The sequence below is a fragment of the Macrotis lagotis genome, chromosome 2 (assembly GCF_037893015.1).
Source record: "Macrotis lagotis isolate mMagLag1 chromosome 2, bilby.v1.9.chrom.fasta, whole genome shotgun sequence".
In the NCBI taxonomy this organism is placed as follows: domain Eukaryota; kingdom Metazoa; phylum Chordata; class Mammalia; order Peramelemorphia; family Peramelidae; genus Macrotis; species Macrotis lagotis.
The window spans coordinates 80,666,009-80,676,248 of NC_133659.1; the positions used below are offsets into that span (position 1 = coordinate 80,666,009).

Below are 10,240 nucleotides of genomic sequence, written 5' to 3' on the forward strand. Positions count from 1 at the left end.
CCAGTGGGCTCTGAGTATGAAAGCTGTGGAGCCACTAATCTTATAGTAACACAAAGTATTAAAGCTGAAGACTGTAATATAAAAATCAGAAGAAAAGGTTTCTTCCCTTTCCCCCAAATAAACTACATCATTGGCCTGAAGTTCAACCATGAGAGAATTTTTTTTAGGGGGAGGGATGCCCTGCATGTCTTATAAATTTTAGGATCACGAATTTAGGGCTGGAGGAGATAACAAGAACCATTTGGGAGGTAATTGTGTCCACCTCTATTTTATGGGTAAGGGAGAAGAGGTGTAGGAAAATTAAGTTACTCGTCCAAGATCAAACTCATTTTATAATTATCAGAGCTGGTAGTTGGACCAACTCCTCTTACTCAATCCATGTTCTTTTTCAATGGAAATGTAAATAACTCTGGGAATAGGTAATGCAGCCTGAGTCCTCTATGTTTGGAATTCATTCCTTTGTTATTTCATCTCTGAGAATTTTGGTCTTTTCTTCAGGCATCATTCAATCAATAAGCATTTGTTAAATGTGCAGGCACTAAGGTTGCAAAAGCAAAAATGAAAAGTCTCAAGGAGCTGATAATTTTATTCATCTCAGATGTCACCACTTTCCTCTCAGGAGCCTTCCCTAATACCCTATCTTTTAGTACTTCTCAAATAACTTCAGTAGTCCAGTGGGATCTGTAATGTGGGTATTCCTTCCCTCCCATGCTTCAACCACTGTAACTCTTGTTTATATCCTCTCATTTGTTCACTACAGACATTTTGTCCAACATGCCTCACAGCTGTTGGTGCTGGTTTGTTTTGTGCTCTCTTCATATTTATACTTGTATAAATATTTTATACATGTTCCATTCTTGGAGGAGAATATAAGCTCCTTGAAGGCAAGGTCTACTTGTCTTTGTATTCAAAAAACCTTGAATAAAAACTGGCACAAAACCAGTTACCTAATAATTCTTTATTGAATTGAATGACTCTATCATAGCTCACATTTGTCCCTAAAATAGGATTAATGAATATTATTAGTAATAATTTTGTTTCTTGTCTTAGCTTACACAGACCTTTAGTGATCCCAGGTCTCTGGATTGAAGCTGTTCAAGTAAGTTTTTTCTTTTTTTTTTTCTTGATTAATTTTCTTGTATTTAGAATATTTTTATAGTAAGTCATTCAAAACCATTCCAATGACCTTGGAGCTAATTTGGATGACCCATGGTAGTAGCTACTCAATATGCCATGATTATAGTCTTTCTCTAATTGAAAGGTACTTTTAAAAGGAAAGGCTGAAATCTTTCCTCTCTTTTCTTTTTTATACTTCCCTTATTCAAAGCTACAAATAAAACTGTAGTTTTTCAATATTAGGGCAGCAAAAGGAGACCCAGCAAAATAATGCCATGAAATTATTCTGATATTCTCCTGATAGTTATTGGAATAACCCGTGCTGCCTCAGTAAGCTTGAAAAATAATGATTAGGTCATGAGTCTGAATGTATCTGAAGGAATTTCAAAACATTTCTCACATGGGCTTTATAAGAAGGATAAGACAAATCTTCTGTTTGTTAGGTAGTAGTCCCTCCTGAGTTCATATATTTGCCAACATGGCAGAATGAGCAGATTAAGTCAGGAAACATTTGAATCACAGTTGGAAGGACTTCAGAGGTCACCAAATCCAACCCAGACATGAACAACCATCTCCTCATCAACATTTATGTCAAATGGGTATCTTGCCTTCATTTGAGAAAGAGGAATATGTCATTCTATCATATTCCCTCCACCAGTCATTTCTCTTAAGCTTGACACCATGGGTATCTTTTTATTCTCTCATCCCTTTAGTCAATCAGTTGCTAAGCCTTGTCAATTCAAACTTTCTTATTTCCTCTAACCCTACCACTGTCTTGATGCAGGTCCTCATCACCTAAAGCATAGACTGATGCAATAGTCTACTAACTGGTCTGCGTGACACAAATCTCTCTTTACGCCAGACCATCCACTACTCAGTAATAATGTTAGTAATAATTTTATTAGTAATATTAGTAATAATTAGCTTAGAGAGACCTTTAGTGATCCCAGATCTCTGAAGTGAAGCTGTTCAAGGAAGTTTGAACTGATGTGTCAAATTGATCTTTCAAATGCACAGGTCAGACTCCTCTTCCCCTATCCCCATACAGTCAACTCCACTGATTCTTATCACCTCTAGGATAAAGTATAAAATTCTCTGTCATTTAAAACCGTTCACAGTCTGACCCCCAAGGGATAAAAATTTTTCTTACACCTTTTTAAAAACATTTCTAATCAATTAATTAATTAATTTTTTATTTTGTACAAATGATGTTTTTTTATACATTACTAAAATATTCTTGTTTAAGAGTAAACATAATATCCTTCCCCCAAAAAATATAGACCCTCATGAGAAATTAAGGAGAGAGGAAAAAATGTGCTTCAGTCTGTGTTCCAACACCACCAGCTCTGTCTCGGGTAGATCACATTCTTTATGATAAGTCCATCACAAAAGCTACTTCCATATTTTTCCACCATTGCTGTTGCCGATCACAACTCCCTCCATTCATAGCTCCCCACTACCATATACTATATTTTCTCTCTCCTTTCACTCAGTCCCTCTTCTAAAATGTGCAGTAGGGTAGCTGAGTGGTACAGCGGACTGATCACTGGCCCTGGGGCCAAGAGGCCCCAAGCCCACATACCACCCTGAGACCCAGGCCCTGTGGTCCCGGACAGGCCACCCAATCCCAGCCCCTTGCCAGAAGTAAAAAAGAAAGCGTGTTTTATCTGACCATGCTCCCCCATGATCCACCCTCTCCTCCATCACTCACATCCCCCCTTCCCCCCTGTCCCCCTTCTCTCCTTTTTATTTTAGATGTTTATACCCCACTGAGTGTATATGCTGTTTCCTCTCTGAGCCACCTCTGATGAGAGTGAAGGTTCCCTCATTCTCCCTCACCTTCCCCCTTCTGTATCATTGCAATAGCTCATTGTAAAAAAATCTTTTATACAAAATATCTAAGCCTATTCTACCTCTCCTTTCTCTTACTCCCAGTATATTTCCCTTTTAGCCATTGACTCCATTTTTACAATATATTATATCTTCAAATTCAGCTCTCTCCTGTGCTTCATCTATAAAGCTCCTTCTACCTGCTCTATTAAATGAAAAGTTTTATATAAATATTATCAGTATCATTTTTCTATGCAGGAATACATGTGGTTCATCATCATTAAGTCCCTCATAATTTATCCTTCTCCTCCACTCTCTATGCTTCACCTGAGTCCTCTATTTGAAGATCAAACTTTCTGTTCAGCTCTAGTCATTTCAACAGGAAGAACTGAAACTCCCCTGGTTCACTGAAAGTCCATCTTTTCCCCTGGGAGAGAATGTTCAGTTTTGCTGTGTAGTTGATTCTCGGTTGCATTCCAAGCTCTTTTTGCCTTCCAGAATATTATATTCCAAGTCCTATGAGCCCTTAATGTAGTTGCTGCTAAGTCCTGTGTGGTCCTGACTGTGGCTCCACGATATTTGAATTGTGTCCTTCTTGCTGCTTGTAATATTTTCTCTTTGACTTGGGAGTTCTGGAACTTGGCTATAATATTCCTGGGGGTTGCTTTTATTGGATCTCTTTCTGGGGGAGATTGGTGGATTCTCTCAATTTCTATTTTGCCCTCTGCTTCTAGGATATCTGGGCAATTTTTCTGTGGGAATTCTTTAAAAATGAGGTCAAGGCTCTTCCTGATCATGAATTTCAGGTATTCCAATAATTTTTAAATTATCTTTCCTGAATTTGTTTTCCAGATCAGTTGTTTATTCAATGAGATGTTTCACATTTTCTTCTAATTTTTCATTCTTTTGGCTTTGAAGTATTGTATCTTGATTTCTCATAAAGTCATCAGCTTCCTTTACCTCCATTCTACATCTGAAAGATTTGTTTTCCTCAGAGAGCTCTCTTATTTCTTTTTCCATCTGGCCAATTCTGCTTTTTTCTTTTTTTTTTTAGGTTTTTGCAAGGCAATAGGGTTAAGTGGCTTGTCCAAGGCCACACAGCTAGGTAATTATTAAGTGTCTGAGACCAGATTTGAACCCAGGTACTCCTGACTCCAGGGCCAGTGCTTTATCCACTGAGCCACCTAGCTGCCCCCCAGTTCTGCTTTTCAAAGCATTCTCCTCCTCAATTACTTTTTGAACTGTTTTATGCTTTGAATTTTTTTCTTTTTAAGTTATAATGTTTTATTAAAATAGCATATTCAACCACTGTCAACCAATAATACAATAACTTTTTCCCCAGAGTACGCATCACGACACAGTAGTGATTTAAAATATCCTTATCCATGATACTCAATGAAAATATCTCCAATTCAAGTGAGCAACTGAAACCTTGGAAAATTTCTGAATCCAAAGAAACATAAAAGTTTCAAACAGAATTCTCATATATACTCCTGGAGACTCACTCCTATCATTTTACTTGCCTGACAATACTGTTAAACTTCTCTTATGCATAGTATAACTATGGGACCCATATTTTATAAATAAAATTGGCATTTTCCATTTCACTCATCTTCCTTTTCAGTTTCACAAAGAAACCAGTAAATAAAACTGTCAAGTGACAGTCAACAACAAAGGTTCTCACAGCAAGATAAAAAACTTGAAAATACTCACAGATGTTTCTATTTTATTTGTACATAAAAAGACAGATTTTAAAAAGTACAAGGGAAGATTTGCAGTTTTTTGAGTGTGTGTGTGTATGTGTGTGTGTGTATTGGGGAAGGGTTTTTGTGTGTGTGTGTGTGTGTGTGTGTGTGTGTGTGTGTGTTGGGAAAAGGTTTAGGCACATCCATTTCCTTAAATCAAGCTTCAGAATGAAATTCCAGTTTTTTCTTCATGACACTTGTTTAAGTCTTTCTTTAAAAAATAGGAAAAAATGAAAAAAATTACATCCTGTCAAATGTAAAAGAGAGAATTCTCCTGTCCAAAGAAGCAAATCCTTTCTTCAGTTATGTCATATTCAGCCTTTTTTTTTTTATCCTTGCAGGTTTTGGCTTGGGAATGTATTGATTATTTGCTTGGTACTTGAGTTCTTTATGGAAGTAGTGAATTGCCTTATTTAAGCCTTCTTCCAAAGGGACCATGGGCTCCCAACCCAGCATTAGCTTGGCTTTTTGGATGTCTGGCTTTCTTCTCTGGGGGTCATCCTGGGCTTCTGAGAGAAACTGAGTTTCATTACCGCTACCAACAAGGTTTTTAATTAACTACACAAATTCTAGAATTGTGTGTTCTTCTGGGTTCCCCAAGTTGACAGGGCTACTAATATTGCTATTCATTAAGGTCATAACTCCATTTACTAGGTCACTGACATACTGGAATGCACGAGTCTGAGACCCAGAACCATACACTGTGAGAGATTCCCCTTGGAGACCTTGCAAAATGAAGTTACTGACAATTCACTCATCATTCATATACATCCATGGCCCAAAAATATTGAATATTCTAGCAACTTGAACTTCAACCCCTTCCTGCTTCATGTAGGCATAACACATGGTCTCTACCACATGCTTTTCTTTATCATAACAGGCTCTAGGTCCTATTGAATTCACACGACCCCAGTAATCTTCACTCTGGGGGTGGACTTCTGGATCTCCATATACTTCAGAGGTGGAGGCCAGAAGACGTACTCCAACACGTTTTGCCAACCCCAACATATTTAGTGTTCCAATTGTGTTGGTCTTTAATGTCTTGATAGGATTGTACATGTAGTTTGGAGGAGAAGCTAGAAGATAAATCTGGTCCATTTGTTTAGACAAAAAATATGGAATGCTTCGTGAATTTGCGTGTCATCCTTGCGCAGGGGCCATGCTAATCTTCTCTGTATCATTCCAATTTTAGTATATGTGCTGCTGAAGCGAGCACGGCTTTGAACTTTTTATGCTAAAAACTTGCTAGTTTTTAACATGGTATTTTCTTCAGCATTTTTTTGAATCTCCTTTACTAAAGCTGCTAACTTCTTTTTCATGTTTTCCCTATATATCTCTCATTTCTTTTCCCAATTTTTGTTCTATCTCCCTTACTTGATTTTCAAAATCTTTTTTGAGCTCTGTCATAGCCTGAGCCCAATTTCCATTTTTCTTGGAATCTTTAGATTCAGGAGCTTGTACTTCCTCATCTTCAGATTGAGTATTTTGATCCTTCTTGGGATCATAGACAATGTATTTCTCAATGGTATTTCTCTTTTTTCTCTGTTTACTCATTTCTCCATCCTGTGCCTGGTTTTGGGGTGCTTCCTGAGGTTTTTTTTAGACTTTTGCAAGGCAAATGGAGTTAAGTGGCTTTCCCAAGGCCACACAGCTAGGTAATTATTAAGTGTCTGAGGCAGGATTTGAACTCAGGTACTCCTGATTTCAGGGCCAGTGCTCTATACACTGCTCCAACTAGCTTCCCCTCACCTAGCTGCCCTTCTGAGCTTTTGAGTATTATTGGGACACCTCTCCCCCCCACCACAAGGATCTCAGTGTGTGAAGCTCTGTCTTTCCTTCTTGATCTGTGAATGACCACAAGTGCACCCCTCTGTCATGGGGCTGAGGCCGGGGGGGGGGGGGGACTGTTCTATGGGGAGGACTAGACTGCAATCAGGACCTGAATGTGGTCAGAGCCCCAGAGTCCTGTTCCAGGTACAGAAGATAGACCTCTGAAGTCTCTCTCCACTCCCCTACCTTCGGTGGGTTGAGCACTCAAGGCTCAGTTTCCTGGGCCTTCCTGCTTACTGGTTCCACAGCTGCTTCCATTTCCTTGATCTGGGTTTCCCTGAAGCTGCTGCTGCTGAGCTGACCATGCTGACTGCTACAACTGCCCTCAGGGCCTGGGCTTTGTGAGCTAGCTCTGGCAGAAGTCCCCTCTGCGGGTCCTCCAATTTGTGTCTGGTGCTCCCTGGAGTGTAAATCAGGAAACTGACCCTGCTGCCATGTGCCACAGCTCCCAGGCACCCTGGGGCTGCCTCCAGGCAGCTGAAGTTTCTTCACTCTGGTGGGCTGCCCTTCTAACCCCTTGGAGTGGAGCCTTTCCACTATTTTCCAGGTTACCTTGGTCTGGAGAATTGCCTCACTGAATCTTTCTGTGAGTTCTGTCTCTCAAAAATTTAGTTAGAGTCATAATTTTAAGAATTTTGACGCGTTATGGAGAGAGCACCTAAGAGAGGCTCTTCACCTGTTTCCAACTTGGCTCTACCTCCTCTTACACATTTTTTAATTGACCTTATTCTTCCTGTGCTTCTCCAAACCCAAGATGATCTGTCATCCAATGATATGATTCTCCTTCTTCTTCCTTGAACAGGACATTATCTATTGACTGCATTTTCACTGGCTATCCCCTTGCCTGAAATTGTTGTCTCCTTCCTCATCTCTGCTTCCTGATTTCCCAGCTTCCTTCAAGGCCCAACTAACATCCCATCTTCTTCAAAATACTTTTTTAAAATGTTCATACCTTTCCTCTGTTGATCATCTTGAATTTATCTGTATTTTTAGCTTTCTGGCACTTTCTATTTGTATATTGTCTCCCACATTAGACTGGGAAGTCCTTGAGAATCAAATTCATTTTCCCCTTCTTTGTCTCTCCAACCCATTACACAAGTCTGGTGTATATTAGATGCCTAACAAATTCCAGTTGACTACCCTACTAATTGAAGAGAAGGAGCCTGTGAATTTTTTCCTTACAACAAGTCTAAATGTGTTTCTTTGCTTTTAATTTTTATTTCTGGTTAAAGCAGAACAAGTCAAATTTCTCTTTTCTGTAACAACCCTTCAAATAGTTGACTATAGTTATCTTTTATTCTTCAGATCTTTGAGGGATACCTCTACAGCATAGTCTCTAGGGCAACTACTATCGATCAAGGATATGCTGCCCTGATTGTCAGTATCTGTTTTGATGTGATACCTTGCACTGAACACTTCTTAGCTACTGACTGACCAAAGCAGAAGGCAAGCAGCAGGGCTGTTGAGCACCATGTTTCTTCATGTGGCTAAAGATCTCATAAATGTTTTTTTGTTGTCATATTGCACTGTTATCTCTTATGGAATTTGTAATACTCTAAAATTCTCATTTTCAAATCATAAGTCCTTATCCTGTACTCAGAACATTTTTTTAACCAAGGGTAGAAATTCAAGTTCATCTTAATTAGATTCCATTTCATATGATTCAGCTCATTATTCTAGATTTGACCCTGACTGTCATCTAGTATATCTTCAGCTTTGTGCCATCTACAAATTTGTAGGACATGTATGAAAGGACAAATTTACTGACTTTTAGTTTGAAGATTAAACCCTCTTCCCTTTTTTGAAAATCGATCAAACATTTTTCCTTTACCAGTTCTATTGCATCACTCCCATTCTCTACCATCTTTGCAAGACCAGTGGAAGCTCCTCTAAAACCATTTCTGTCATCCTTCTCCTCCCTCTCCCCAGTTTTACTCTGGGTTTTTAGGATAACAAGGTGAAATTAGTCACATTACTTCCATCACTTTTTAAAGGATAAATTTACCATTAAGAGAAGTTAAAAAAATTATTAGTGAGTCTGATTTTATTGGAGAGCTAAGGCAGATAGCTAAATATTTGTTACTATATCTCTATCACTACAATTTTATGCAATTTTCCTTAAACTCTTATCTAATTTTTCCTTATGCCTAAGTGTTCTGTATTATTCTCCTGTGATAATCAATTTTACTCTCTCTCTATTGATTTTCATCCAGTACTTTCCACCATGCTTCCCCTTTCCATTTCTAGGTTTTCTTACATGAATATTCCATATCATTTAATACTTCCAGATTGGAGAAAGAAATACTAATATACTTTTGGTGGAGACATGAATTAATTGGTTCAGCTGCTCTGGAAAAAGTTCCAAATTATGTCACAAATGTGATTAAACTTTATACCTTTTGAAAAGATTTAAATGTGCCAAAATATTTATAGCAACACTTTTTGTGAGTGGAAAAAACTAAAAACAGAGCAATCAGCAAATCATTAGGGAATGGTTGAACAGATTATGGTATTTGAACATGAAATAAAATGACAGATATGAAACATTCAGAGAAACTTGTGAAAAGTTGAGTATAATATTCACAATAATTAGAATAAGTGAAAGAAATCAGGACTTAAAGATAATATTGTTGATTTTTGCCCTTTGTTTCTGAAGAGGACCAAGACATCAAGGAGGTGATGCTTTGACATGCAAGTGAATTAGCTTTAAGTGAGAGAATTCTGTGTAAAATCACCAACCTTACTTTCGCCTTCAGAGCCACCTGGAAATGGTCCTGGGTACAATGGGAGACTTTGGCCTTTTTAAGCTAGTCTTTAACAGCTCTCAGTTTAACTGAAGTAATTTCCATAAGTGATTAAATCCAAGTAAGAAAGACATGAAGCAAAGAATGAAATAATTTTTTACTTAGTCCAACCTCCCCTGCACCCCCCCCCCCCCCCCCGCCCCGCCTCCCCTAGGAAAGATTCTCTCAGAGTTTCTGGCTAAAACAGAAACATACTTTCTTTTTTTCTTTCCTTCTCTCTCTCCCTCCTCCCCTCCCCTCTCTCCCCTCCTCCCCTCTCCTCTCCTCCTCTCCCCTCTCCTCTCCTTCCCTCTCCTCTCCTTCCCTTTGCTTTTCTCTCTCTCTCCTTTCATGATTAAAATATATCAATTCAAGTGTCAGCATTGAAGCAAAGATCATTCCCTTATTTCAGGTAGACATGGACAATGGGTCAGGATTTTTTTTGTTGGTATGTTATTGTGGGTTTTTTTTTTTGCTTAACCGACTTTTTTGTTATTATTGCAGAGGAGAGTTTATTATAGGTAGATGGGGGTTATTGGAAAATAATAGTAGCATGCAAAAGAAGCAGCAATGGATAATATAATGCTCCTTGACTCTTTTTATCGTTTCGGATCCTTTTGAATTAGGTATAACTTTCATATTCATATGCCTGTCCCATGTACCAACACCCCCCATTTCAGTCTAGTTTATGGCCTTCCCTTAATATTTCTAACCCATCTCATTAACCATGCTTTGTGCATTTGTGTATAGACTATATATTCCATTGTTGTTTGTCTTCTAAGATGCTGTCCTCTGAATTTCTCTCCACCTCTACTACTCTTTTCTTTTCCTTTTTTTTATAGACTCCTTTCTGCAGTATCTAATTTTGCAGATGTTTGTGGGGAATTGTCTCCCTACTCTTTTTTTTTCCCCTCATAGCCTAAAGTCCCTTTGCTC

General features: G+C 38.5%; 1 non-coding gene and 1 pseudogene across 1 annotated transcript; both read right to left on the bottom strand.

Moving 5' to 3' along the window:
* Positions 1-4,994: 4,994 nt before the first annotated feature.
* LOC141511896 (UDP-glucuronic acid decarboxylase 1 pseudogene) lies at positions 4,995-5,786 on the bottom strand (annotated as a pseudogene).
* Positions 5,787-5,800: 14 nt separating this feature from the next.
* LOC141515624 (U6 spliceosomal RNA) lies at positions 5,801-5,907 on the bottom strand. Its single transcript, XR_012476386.1, has one exon. It is a non-coding gene; the product is annotated as a U6 spliceosomal RNA (small nuclear RNA).
* Positions 5,908-10,240: the final 4,333 nt, after the last annotated feature.